The sequence below is a fragment of the Macrobrachium nipponense genome, chromosome 33 (assembly GCF_015104395.2).
Source record: "Macrobrachium nipponense isolate FS-2020 chromosome 33, ASM1510439v2, whole genome shotgun sequence".
NCBI classification, from domain to species: domain Eukaryota; kingdom Metazoa; phylum Arthropoda; class Malacostraca; order Decapoda; family Palaemonidae; genus Macrobrachium; species Macrobrachium nipponense.
This window is the reverse complement of record NC_087219.1, coordinates 63630343-63645464: the sequence shown is the minus strand read 5'-3', so window position 1 is coordinate 63645464 and position 15122 is coordinate 63630343.

Here is a 15122-nt window from a genome sequence, read left to right as displayed (position 1 = left end):
TGCCTCGTATAATAAGGCGCCCTATGAGGTAATGTTAGACTTGCAATAATCTTACGCTAAGTCGGTTGGTATTGCACTTCCATAGTCATTGGAGTGTCTTGGGGTTTGTAGATCACTTACGAACTCGGTATTATCTTCTTTGGTTATGACGACGATGTGTTAAACTCATGATGATTTCTTTCTGATGTGAGGTTCTTAGTAGAAAACACGAAGTATAAAAATACTTATATTCTCTGAGATTACATGGTGAAGATCAAGTAGGATTGTACAGGTCTTCTAATGACGATAGCTTGATCGCTTCTGCCAATGATGATGGCTAATTCTATTCTCTTCTCTTCTACATGATAAAGCTTAGGTAAAGATGTACAGGTCTGCCAATGATGATGGCTAACTCTATTCTGCCTACCATCTCGGTTACAATCATAAAGGAAGCAGACAGTAGCTCGAACATATGAACATACATACAAATGAGACACACTATAGATCACGTAGGCCGTTTGAATTATAGGTCGCGGTAGTTGTCTCAAGCAGGGAGCTTGGACTAATGTTTTCAAAACAAATGAATGACTACAGTTATACGTCATCTTAGCGTCTCTGGTCTGATCACATTCCTGCAAGCAATCTGGTTGACCTCTTTATTTTTAGTCTTTTATATATATGAAATAACATTCCATATTTTTATTATGTAATCACTTACATATACATATATATATATATATATATATATATATTATATATATATAGATATATCTATATATATATATGATATATAATATATATATATATCATATACAATATAATATATATATATATTATATGTATATATAGTATATATATATATTATATATATATATATGTATATATATATATATTATATATATATTATATATATATATATATATATATATATATATATATATAATATATATAATATACGTATATATACGTGGTGTGTGTATGCGTGTCTACTTAGAATTCACCTTTTGTGAAGGGGAGATGAGTTTCTGATAAAACTCAGGGCGAAATGCAATAGGGTTGGAATTGGTAGAAAGACCTTTCTTTGTCATTCATAGAATTTTGGTTTGAACTTTAGCAGGTGTTTTGGTAGAGAGTCCTCTCGCACGCGAGGGGGAATAGAGACAGAACCAGAAAAATGTCAGCTTGAAAAAAAAAAAAAAACGCGAAGAAATATAAGAAAACTTATTGGAACAATATTGGCGTGCAATTGAAGTCTAGGAACAGATGGGGAAAGTAACGAGCTAACTAAAATTTATCTTTTCATTTCTTTCTTTTCTCAGAATACTGAGTTTTTTTTCATAAAAATGTGTACGACGTTTAGAAATTCTCCAATATGAAGACGAGTTCTAGTATGTTAAATATAATATAGCTCTACGTATGAGTTTTTTGTATTCTGTGGGGAATTTGTGATGAGGCAGAGTCCTTAGAAAAGTTAAATGGAATTAAACTACAAAATAGACTGCAGACTTCCATTAAGCAAATGTGAGGTGTATTGATCGGGGTATTTACTGTGTGGCCATTCATGAATAAAAAAAATTTACTTATATTACTCATAAATTCAGAAATAGATGATAAAGCGACGTTTGTTCCCTTTGTTTAAGACCTCCATCTCATAAACACCGTGGAAAGGTAATGTCGTCAGTGGATTTCATGCAGTGCACTGTAGTTATCACTTAAGGTTCTTTGCAACGTTCCTTCGTCCCGTCTCTGAAACCCCTTTCATTCCTTTTACTGTACCTCAGTTCATATTTTCTTTTTTCATCTTACCCTCCACTTTTTACCAACAATTGTTCCAATAGCTCAACTGACAGGCTTTCCTTCGGTTACACCTTTGAAACCTTTTTCATTCTCAATTTCCTTTACCTCACAGGTCCTGTCGCTTGGATTTGGACTAAATCTTATATTCTAATTCCAGTTCCATCTCATAAAGTGAGTTCTAATATTTTCTGTTATATTTAATTACTATATCATCTGTTTCTTCTTATTTAATATTTTGTAACAGCCATTGCAAGTTGGGATGTGTTAAAAGATTTTAAACTTCCATGTTGATGGATTATTTTTTAAGAAGAAGAAGAAGAAGAACCAGATATACTATTGCTGCTTTCATAACGAATGCAGTGATAATCTGAAAAAAATAATTGTAAACCTATTGATAGTTAATGTCATTGAAGCCTTTAGGGAATACAGAAATCGTTCGTTCGTTGATAATTTTTTAACCAAATACTTTTCAATGCGATAATATTTTGGAAACGTTTCAGTTCAAGACGCAAAATGCTTTGGTGATATTCGTAATCACAAAGCATATTATTATTAAAGCCTTTGGGACAATAATTAATGCAGAAGTTTAATGTGGTACATGATAGTCTTCTAAATGTAGTTTCTCCGGCATCGACACGTGGTTCATATTTTTCGTGTAATGGAGCTCATTCATGGGGAACTTTGACACCTCATAATTATATCTATATTCATTCAGTTGAGTTACTAATATTGAGAAACTTTTCTCAGGTAATGAAAAAGTAAGTGACACAACCCTTTTATGATTTCGATCATTACAGTCGGATATTTTTGTTATAGTATTACAGTATTCTTCATCCATCATTCATGTATGACATATATAAGAAAAATATTTTTTCGGTTATATAAACCCTAACCACTATTACATCTCTCAATATAAAAAGCATTAGTAACTTTTTATCTCATAATGATAGATTTAGTTACTAAAATGGCCAAGGATTTTGCTATTAAGAAATAATAATAAATAATAATAATAATAATAATAATAATAATAATAATAATAATAATAATAATAATAATAATAATAATAATAATAATAATAATAATAATAATAATAATAATAATAATAATAATAATAATAATAATAATAATAATAATAATAATAATAATAATAATAATATGCTTTATTTCAGCTCGGGGCCATATACATTAAATATACAAAATACAGACAGTAACATACACAATCTAGATACATGAGACATGATGAAATAGAAAAAGAAAATGAATAATCGGCAATTATCCACAAAATAGCTGAGGTAGCATAAAAGCTAGTAATAACAGTAATAATATTGGTGAGAAAAAAAATATGCATTGAGAGTAATAACAGTTAGTGCACATATTATATAACTTAAATTTCAACTAGAGACCTTAGGTGGTTACAGTAGTCAGGTCCAGAGGGCTAAATACATAAATTAAATGTAAATGAAACTTTAACTTGATAGTAGTCATAGTAATAATGAAAAATTAGAATATTAGCAATAAATGTAATAATGACAAAAACTGCAGATGACATCTTGCCAATACAGAGATTAAGTCCTTTTTGGGACAAAGGCCTCATTTTCCCATCTTTCCCACAATTTAGATTTTCTTCTTGCTTCACTCCTTAGGATGCTTTGTATGAGCGAGTTGCTGCTGTTTCTCACTCGGGTTACCAGACTGGACATTGTTAGCCTAACAATGATTTTTAAAATGTCCAGGTGGTTTTCTATGAACATCTGTGTGACGGAGTGGTAGCGGGGAGTGTTTGTGAGGCGTCTCAGAATGTCATTGTGCACAACAGTGATGCGTCTCATGGTCTCTCGGGTATAGTTCGTCCAGAGGGAACACCCATAGATACTGTAACAGTACGAGCGGAAGAGCAGCAGTTTCACGTCTCGGTGACAGAAGGCAAACTTCCTTGCAATCATGTTGCCAGCTGCACATAGTTTACGACCCCTTTGTTCAATTTCTGCCGTATCTTTTAGGTCGTCGGTGATAATGTGACCCAAATACGGAAATTCGTGCACAAATTCCAGCCGATGGTTTCCGAGGAAAATTTGAGGTTCTGCAATATGCTTAAGCGATCTCGGGAGCAGCGACATGCACTGGGTCTTGGTTTCTTTGTAGATTATATCAAATTTCTCTGCATATTGGCGGCAAGTGTCGATGAGTCGTTGGAGACCTTGCACTGATGGGGAAATCAGAACCATATCGTCGGCGTAACAGAGGTTGTTTATAGTTGTTTCATTGACGGTGCATCTGATTAGGAGTGAGTTCAGTTTGACATTCAAGGCATCTGTGTACGTATTAAACAGGTATGGAGAGAGAATGCCCCCTTGCCAAAGCCCGTTTAGGGAGCCGAAGGTGTAAGATAATGCGTTACCCCATTTGACACAGAATTGCTGTGTGGAGAAGTAAAATGCCAATTAGATAGAAGGGTGTGCCCCTTTTATGCAGCTTCAGGAAGAGCTTCAGGTAGTTTACTCTGTCAAATGCTTTTCTCACATCTACAAAACAAAGGAAAACAGGAGAGGCTGATGATAGGTAGTAGTTCAGCAATTCTTTCAGTATGTAGATGCAGGTGTCGGTTGAGTGGTTTGCTTTCAACCCGAACTGGTTGTCAGTGGTGTGTAGAAAGGGGAGAAGTCTCACTAGAAAAACAGACTCAAGTATCTTCGATGCGATCGTTGTGATTGCAATCGGCCGGTAGTTGCCAGGGTCAGCTGCGTCCTTTAGCTTGTTTTTGATTAATGGTATCAAGTGAACTAAGAGTAGGGAGTCTGAAAGAAACCGGTGAATTATGCACGCATTGAGTAGGGCAGCTAGCAGAATGTAAATTATCGGATGGCAGAATTTGAAGGCCTCTGCAGGAAGACCATCACAGCCGGGCGATTTATTATTAGGTAGGCTGTTTATGGCATCGCTGATGTTACCTGGCATAATACGGTCTTCAAAATGAAATTGAATGTTGTCAGTAAGGAGGTTATCTACATCCCTTCGGGAATCTTGATAATTTATGCAATTCAGGATATTGTTGAAGTGATCGCCCCACATTCTTGCAATAGCTTCGTCTCCGACTGCTTCCCCTACTCTCTGTGATAGCTATTTATTTTTGGGATTTAAGGACTGGATATCTTTCCAAAGGCGAGGATAATCACCAGATTCTAAGTTTCTAGACATTGCATCGGCTCTTAGTTGTTTTTCATTGAACCTGCAGTTAGTAATGCAGTGTGCCCTACCCTGGGGCTACCATTTTGCCTCCACAGTAAAAACATTTCTCGTGAGTATGTATACAGATCTTTAACCAAGTCATTCCATCCAGGTATATTACGAGAATTACCTTGACGAAATCTGTAGGCAATCCTGCCCAAAGCAAGCATAGCGGAGATTATGTTCGAATAGAATTCATTCAGATCCGTCTTGTGGTGGTCATTTCTACAATTTGTGTTAGTACAAAGTAAGGAGTCTGCCGATTGAACTATTGACCGCAACCTGGTTTCCGTGGTCGCCCTAAAGTATCTGGTTTTCTGTTGGTTTTTAAAATCCCAGTTTACCGCTGGTGGGCGATCAGTTAGGGGGTTCACGGTTGGGAGGGATGGGGTACTGAATGACACCTGTAGTGGGATGTGATCGTAGCCCGTTGCAAGATCATAGCGAATATTGCAGGTCATAACAGAATCATGAAGTTGTGGAGATGTGATGCAGTGGTCCAGCCAGGAAGTTGTAATAGCGTCCGCTCTATTATGTACATATGAATAAGAGGAGGGAGGGAGGAGCATTACATCGCTAATTTGGAGAGCATGATTTTGACAGAAGCGAGTAAGTTCATTATAAAATTGTTTTGTGGGGTGAGAATCAAGGTCCCCAATTATACAAATATGATCAGCAGGAGAATCATGAATAATACTGTGTAACTCCCCTAGGATCATGCAGTAATGATCAAAATTATTTTTATTTTCCCATGGCATATAAACATTAATAATTAGGATATTAGATTTCCCTACTGTCACTTAAAGCCCCAGTAATCTGTCCCACCTGTAGGTCATCACCTTTATCGTATTGTCTAACGATTTGTGCCACAGGAAAGAAAGGCCTCCTTTCGGGCGACCAGCTAGGATTTGATCTGTAACTTGCATCGATGAAGTCGAGAAGGTTCTGAAGTCTTCATGAATTGAATCGCAGATGGCAAGGTCATGTGGCCAGAGGAGCGTTTCTTGCAATGCAATGATGCCTTTGAAGTTTTTGCAGAAATTGTTTAAGAGAGGAATGTTCCGCTTGAGGCCAAAAATATTACAAGAATAATTTTTATTTCTAATTCTAAAACCTTTGTATTTTGTGATAGTTCACAAATATTTTATTGATCTTATGGCTAATAGCATCCCTATAAAAGTATTTTGTGAACAATTATGCAGCAGATGAGGTTAGAAACTGGATATCTTTAGCAATATCTTATCTAAGTATCTCCTGTCTATAACTAAGTGTTTATATTAATGTGAATTTTCGTCACATCAAAACTACATTTTTGAAAACGAAAGACTACTCACTAAACAAGTTCCGTCTTTCTCTTTTTATAAGACATTATGAAAATATATCTTATGTAAGAGGTAAATATCATCCCTAACCTCTCGGACAATATTAGTGTTCTTCAAAGTGATGATTATTTATACAAAATAAAAATAATCAGACAGATTACTAGGAAGCAAGTTAATTTTATATTTAATTTGTTATTCATTGTGGCCTTTATTTCCTGTTACATGTAATAAAGGAGGCTTTTAGATAACTTCATAATTATATTTACATGAACGATTCTCTCTCTCTCTCTCTCTCTCTCTCTCTCTCTCTCTCTCTCTCTCTCTCTCTCTCTCTCTCTCTCTCTCTCGTCCATTATGTAACCAGTACAGTATCTGAGTATATCCTTTAAGAGGTCTTTTCTGTGTCCCAGGGAAGTGAGACAGAATTAATAGCGACGACATAAAGTCCCATGTCAACCAGATCGAGAAGGACTCTATGAGAGAGAAGCGAGAACAGTTGTCGCCTGAGTTATTAACTCGGAAACTCTCTCTCGAGGACAGTAAGGAAGATGAGGACATCGAAAGCTCAGTAGTAGTCGCCTGAATAGTTCTCTCCTACTGCGGTTATTTATCGGATGTCAAGAGAAAGTTTGGAGGCGTGATAGAAACATTTATAAATACAAGGGTGGCATTTTTTTTGCATTTTGCAAACAATGTTGTTCAGTTGGTTAACCGAAAATCACTTCAAATTTTGCTGAAGTAATTGTTCGATAGTCGCTCAACTTCGGGAAAATTGAGATGATGTCAAGGGTTATTGAAAAGGAAAGAAATGGTGAGGTGTGGAACTTGCCTATTGGGATATGCAACTCGTGATTATGATACAGATACACTATTATTTACAGGTAGTCTGCCTTTAGGAAAAAGAATATCTTCCCTACGACTTATGTAAAATTTTAATGTTTAAGCCATACACACACACACACACACACACACACACACACACACACACACACATATATATATATATATATATATATATATATATATATATATATATATATATATATATATATATATATATATATATATATATATATATGTAATGTATGCATATGTGTGTGCGTATGTATTTGTGTGGGTGTGTGTATGTGTGCTTGAGTGCATATATGAGGCAAAGGTTACTCTGGAAGCAACTAAATTTTGGTGAAGAATGAATAAATGGTAAAACAGTATCACATCTTTTAAACACGTATACCCTTTTGGTATCTAGGCGACCTTATTAACCTAATTCTAAATCGCTTTTTTATAAAAATGTAATATCTATTCCAATATAGTTTACTACAGTGTTCAGAATCTTTTATTAAAATAATTTTATAGGATCTGGAGTGAATTGTTCCTCCACGGTATCTCATGGTATCATTTCAGTAATTTCCTAAAGTTTATACCGTCCATTGACTAAATTCCTAAGAATAGTCATTTTGAAAAGTAGAACTGAGTCAAAATAATATCCATTTTACATGCAAACCGCTTTCCAATCAGTAATAAATCTTACCTAAGTTAACGTCTTTTTTCGGAAGGGTAAGTGACGGTTACTTTCATTTCCTTCTCCCATCACTCATTTCCTATTCATATCATCCTCCTATCCTCGCCACGATCACTTAGCTACACGATGCAATTGTAATTTCATTAATTCCTTTCCTTAATTAACCTCCTTGAGACATTCAATTATAAACACAATCTCAGAATTATTTCCAAGAAAGGGAAGTCACATTGAACCCTTTTTAGTTCCAGGGAGTGTACAGACCGTCTATACTGCAATGATTATCATTGTGACGCCCTTTCATTTGCAAATTAATTTTGAATTTACTTCTCACTTTTTCTCATCTTGTATACCTACTGAATTACAGGGAGTATAATTTCATCATGAAATATTATATAGTTAACAAGAATAATGCACTTTTGCTCTATATAGTATGTGCATCATGAGTCTTACAAAGGAAAATATTTCTTCATTGTTATTGTAATATGATAAATGGTATCCCTAAACACCAAATCAAACTTTGGCATAATATCTCTCCTACTACCTTCAAGAGGGCGTCCCATCTTTCATTATTACCTTGACAATCATATACGTAATAGAAATACCGGAACGATAAGGAATAAGAAGCTCAAGGCCGACGACTCCAATGCCTTCTTGAGGTACTTCATATCATAGAAAACAAAAAGAAAAAAGAAAACATCTACACCGTAAATGACAATGAATTTCTCTTCACTATTATATGGAGAAACCTAATATCAGTCGGCACTACCTGGCACGAAAAATCGATACGAGAGAGATATGGAGAAGAGAAAGAGAAATAGAGTTAACTTCAAATGCCATCTCCTTACCAGTCACACCAAAGAGGGATGCAGGTGCCTACCCCATCCCCCTCCCCCACAAACTCCAGCCGAACCCAACGAACTTACCAATATCATCCATATAAAATTAGAGTGTAAATAAATGTGAAATGAAGTGCTCAGAAATTTATTTAAAAATCACGAAGTTTCCATTATTAGTGGTAATCATTATTTTAATTTCACTGAATTAGTGAGTACGTCAAAAAGCCTATTTATCATAACTATACAATTCTACCGTGCAATATCTAAATTTCTTAAAATTCACTCCATTTCCAACAGCCGACATACCTTCAATATTTAGAATACATGTTTGAAATCTCATTTTAATGTTAAAATTCCATCCATGGGTGTCAACTAGCTTGATGATAACATCTTCCTTCATAAATTGCAGTCTCATTTGCGACTGTGGGAATGAAGGACTTCTTTAAGCAGTGTCACTTGAGACCAGTAGTCAATAATCGGTAGTAAATCGAGTGTTGTTGATGACCGCGTCACAGCCATCTTGCCTCTAATGATCTCATGTTCTGTCAGTTCATCAAATGATCACTGTTAGTGAAAAGAAGCTGAATAGAAATGCTGTGAAAAATTCTAAAATTCATCGGGCTATCATCAGAGAATGGTGTCACTGAAGAGAAAAATATCATTAAATACATTGAAAGCTCAGTGACCGATTTGGAAATATTGGTATAAATGAAGCGACGATTATTTGATATATTACATGATTAGCTTCAAAGATTGGAGTCTATCCGAGAAGAATAGTGTGTGGCAAGAGCTGAAAATTTGATGGTGTTATCTGAAGACAAAATTTATTCAACGATCAGCGGCAGTGATAGGAAAGTTATTGTAGAGATGGCAGTTACTGTAAATTATTTCGTAATTTTGGTGGTAACAGAGAGGAAATGGTATCGCTGCCTGGAAATGATAGTACTTAACGAAAGTTCATACAACTCAAGTCAAACTATAGTTGAGGAAAATTATTTGTGAAACGAGGGAGCAGAAATAAATATAGTGATCGCCAACTTACTTCTTGATATGCAATGATTAAAATGCTGGACCCAAGAAGTTTTCAGGCCGCTTTCTTATTGAACATATCCTCTACGGACTTTGAATTCACTGAACTGTTCATTCTCTCTCTCTCTCTCTCTCTCTCTCTCTCTCTCTCTCTCTCTCTCTCTCTCTCTCTCTCTCTCTCTTCTAATAGGATAATGTCATAAGCCAGGAAAACTATGCGAGACACATTTAGTCTAAGCATATTTAAGGATAACGTTTCAACAGTCTCTGAACATTGAATCAAATTGCTTTCGTATTACTGTAAGTAGTATTACAGCATTAATCGGAATCGACCATGTTAACATTTATTATCCTCAATAGGGTGAACGTCATTTTTAATCTATCAACAAGTGAGTGAGGGCATTAACGCTTAATTCTATCTTTATGAGTCAAGTAAGGATGTCAGGATGTATATTTCCATGATAAAACTGTGAAATCTCGTTGTGAAAGATCTGAAACAACAGCAGAAGGGGAATTATGCATACATAGGTTATAGAAAGTATTCTTTACCAATTCGGTTTTATCTTTTTCTTTTTTGTCGATATGTTTTGCTATTATTTCAAAACATAGTAGTCACTGGTGTTTGGAAATGTTTCTTTTAGCTTCCTTACTTTCATCTCTTCCCCTACCCTCTCTTTCACAAATAAGGAAGAAGTTAAAGACCTTGGTGTGATGTTGAATAAGAACATGTTATGCAATGCTCAAATAGTAGTTCTATTGGCAAAATGTAAAGCAAAAATGGTAATGTTGTTACGGCACTTCAAAACAAGAAAAGCTGAACACATGATTATGCTTTATAAAACGTATGTTCGTAGTCCACTTGAATATTGCAATATGATATGGTACCCACACTATCAAAAGGATATTGCACAAATAGAGAGAGGACAATGGTCCTTTACAGCTAGAATAGAAGAAGTTAGTTAAGGATCTTGACTACTGGGAAAGACTACAATTTTTAATATCGTCTAGAAAGAAGAAAACGCTGCATGATAATTCAGGCATGGAAACAGATAGAAGGAATTACCGAAAACATCATGGAGCTAAACATATCAGAAAGAGCAAGCAGAGGTAGATTAATCGTGCCCAAAACTATCCCAGGAAAAATAAGGAAAGCACACAGGACATTAATCCACTACGCACCAGCATTGACATTGCAGCGTCTATTCAATGAGTTGCCAGCTCATCTGAGGAATATATCAGTAGTGAGCGTAGATGTGCTTAAGAATAAGCTCGACAAATATCTAAGCTGCATCACAGACCATCCAAGATTGGAGGATGCAAAATATACCGGAAGATGCACTAGTAACTATCTAGTAGACATTAGAGGTGCCTCACACTGAGAGACCTGGGAGAACCCGAACAAGATGTAAGGTCTGTAAGGTAAGGTCTGTAAGGTCTCTCTCTCTCTCTCTCTCTCTCTCTCTCTCTCTCTCTCTCTCTGTTTTTTTTTTTTTTTTTTTTTTTGCATATAAAAGTCGAATTCCAGTCTCAAAGTAGATGAAATAATCACTACATAACAACATAGAGAAAAAATTGTGAAGAGTCAAATTAAACGTCTCTCTTGATGTATTCTCTTATGCCTCATTAATCAGAACAAATCTCTACCCTGTCGTCTCTCATTAGTTGCGAATCTTTTATTAGGGTCAAATGATTCTCCTCCATCTTGTTTCCAATAACACTTGCTAATTTTCATGATTTTTACAGGCAACATTACTTCGCCTTTATTCAGTTAAAAAAATAATGAGAAAAGCTAACTTCAAGTGTCTAAGTTAGATACTACTATATTAACATGTGGTCATTAATGATGTCATATCTCAATAACATTGGCAGGCTTAATAATAAAAATAATAACAATAGTTACTTAGAGATAAATCACGCTAAGAGAAACATTATCACCAGAAAACTCTCTACAACTAACGTATATACAAAGCTAGACCTCACATATATTGGCAGCATAGCGGAATCAAAAACTGCTTTATGAAGACCAGCCCAGCCTCGACATCAACGATTTCACTGAAGCAGACCAGTGCCCTGACCGTGGATGTCAAATCTCATACACATGGACATGACCACAATAAACTAGCTAAGATATCCTCTAGTCACGCACGTAACAAATGCGCAACACTAAGAGAAACAGAGGAACATTCACTCTCAGGTGTGGGCAACACCAGTGTTGGCGAGATCTCAATCGATTGTTGCGACTCAGCCAATGAAAATATTCGCCGGGATATACCAGCGGCTGTGCCATACGAGGGAGGAAGCCAAATCATTCAGCAAGGTCGCAGTGGATTGCCATTGGAATTCAAAATAGGTTTATAGTTGAATCATTTCTGGCACTTCCATGATCGTGGCGTCCAAACAAACGTTTCTCCATGGATTTGTCATATTTGTGGGTTGCGTTGAAAAATTAACAACGGTGACCCTTGCGAAAGTGTGGGCTGCCAGGGGCCATCTTAAAAATTACTTTTTCTAAGATTTGGGCTACAGCGTTGATCAATATATGCTTTCGGGGTCTTTGGGGCCAAAGAATTCATATTTGACATAATTTTATGATCAGACCTTGTTATGACTAGGTAACATAAGATGGCTACCATCTGCTACGGTCTCTGTTACCTAATAAATGAACGTTTTTTTTTATGTGTAGATTTTTCCATTCCACTGGTTCCACTGTACTTCATCTGAATCATTCAAAAATGCCCTCTGCAATATGGTATCCTATCTTTGTTTCTGACTGCACTTTTTTTACTTTCAGGTCTGCTTGCACCTTGCGCCATTATGCAACTCTGCTGCACCTCGTACGTGATGTGATATGGTGATGCACATGAATACCACTTAAACATGAATGACTATGAATGTGTCCTGAAGTATGGGAAACCTTGCAATGACAATGAAACTATCTATCCTGTTAGATGGGAAAGTTTAAAGGAGAAGAGCAAAAATTGAACTGGTCTTGATAAATTTTCTTGATAAATTTGACAAAGTGCATAAAGAAACTGACTGAAATAATAGGCCAGCTGGTTACTATATGCATGATTCGAGTTGTGTAGTAGTATCATCAACATCGAACCTTCAAAAAGGCATTGAAAGCAAAGAAAAATGCTGTTCCAGACAGATTCTTAAGTCAAAGTAAGGTAAGGATGATGATGATCCATTTGCTTTCCCTCACCAAAGTGTCTACATTCCTCAGTGGGTTGACCTTTTCAGGGTAAAAGAAAGTGTGTTTGGCGTATAAAAGGGGAAGATCTAAAACACCCTAATCAAGCCAAGAGTAACCTCTCTAGAATCAGTACCAACTCAGCATGACGATGGTTCAAACGCCATACTGTACTTATCGAATAGGATAAACATTTGAGCACTCATTTGTCATGATTTGTTGAATCAACGTCTGCACTGACAGATCCTTTTACAAATGATATCATGTACCATCGCCATGAAGCAATGCGCCTAAAGAACGTATCTTTTTCAGAAGCAAGAAATCTGTCTTTCAGATACGTGGACACAGTCATCTTTGAGGAGCATGAAATCTGCTCGTTGCAGTTTCTATTACTATAATAAGTGTATCGTAATTGACTATGGATATCCAGTGTGTGATGTCAAATCTTCCTACATCTAGGCTTTGCATATCAAAATATCAGAACAGGATTCCCTTAACTTCAGTGATGAGGAGCTCGCTATATAACACTGTTCCCTTAACATCAGTGATGAGGAGCTCCTATATAACACTGCCTAACGACTGTCCAAGAAGGTGGAGGCTACATCCACAGTTAATTGGCCACCTCGTGTAGATAATCTAGAGAAAAGTAACGAGGTCTGTGAGTTACTGGTGCTACTGCTGACTTTGCTGAGACACCCAGACAGGACAAAGCCAAGCATTAATCCAACAACCCTTAGGCTCGCCTCTATGATCAACACTTACGTCACCAGACAGCTTACGATTTCTACTATAAACATGGCAGTTACTGTTCATGGTATGCCCAGGAGTAAAGGCGTAGTGGAAACTTTGCACAGGAGCGGTTTCTGTATCAGCCATGCAGACGCTCTGCTACTCTATGATCACTGGGTTTTGATGGATAGCAAAGCATATGAGATCTGCCCACAGGAGACTGCAGATAGGAAATGACTATTGTGATCGTTAACAACCATGACTTCCAGACAGATAACATGACAGGCAGTGCAAGGGGTGCTCATCCCTTTCCTCTAGATTATCTACACAAAGTGGACAATCGACTGTGGATATAGCTTTCACCTTCTTGGACATTCGTCGAGCAATGTTCTGTAGGAGTTCCTCAAGACTGATGTTAAGGGAACACCTAACAGATTCAATGTAGTCACCTCCACCACAAACATCATAGACCCAGTTACTCTTGCTCCTTCCATTTCTCTCTTTGAAGCCAATTCTGTCCTGATATTCCTTGATAACAAATTTCTTGAGGTAGGAAGATTTCACATCACCCACTGGATATTCATAGTCACTTACCATATGCTTATAATCTTCTCATAGCAACTGCTAAGAATGGATTTCATGCTCCTCAAAAACAACTGTGTTCACATGTCTGAAAAACAGATTCCTTGCTTATGAAAGAGGTACTTTCTGTAGGTGCATTGCTGCATGAGAACTGAACTCTCAGTTCGTAACATACCTCTGCCAACAGTAAAGATGGTAATTGATATCATTTAAGAAAGGATCTGTCTCTGCTTGTGTTGAATCAACAAGTCTTAAGAAATGAGCATTCAAATGCGTAACCGCTTCGATAAGTACAGGATGACGTTTGAACCTTCACCATACTGAATTGGTACTGATTCTGGAGAACTAACGCTTGGCCCGATTAGGGTGTTTTAGATCTTCACCTTTCATACACCAAACACTTTTTTTTATCATGAAGAGGCCCACCCATTGAGGAATGTAGATGCTTTGGTGAGGGAAGGGCACCTGGATTATAATCATCATTACTTTGCTCTGACACAAGATTCTGACTGGTACAGCGCTTATCTTTGTTTTTAATGTCTCTTTGAAAGTTGGAGTTGATGATACTGTTAAATGACACAAATCATGCATATAATAACTAGCTGGCCCATTATTCCAGTCAGTTTCTTTATGACCACTGTCAAATTTATGAAGACCAGTCCAATTTTTGGTCTTCTTTAAACTTTCCCATCTAATAGGAGAGATAGTTTCATCATCTTTGCAAGGTTACCAACATTTCAGGACACATTTATTGTCATTCGGGTTGACTGCTTACTACAGTACGAACAGCTTCTAAGTGGTACTCATCATCACAGACCTGAAATTATAAATATAGTGCAATCAGAAACAAAGATAGGCTAATACATTGCACAAGGTATTTTTAAATGATTTAGATGAAGTGCAGTGGA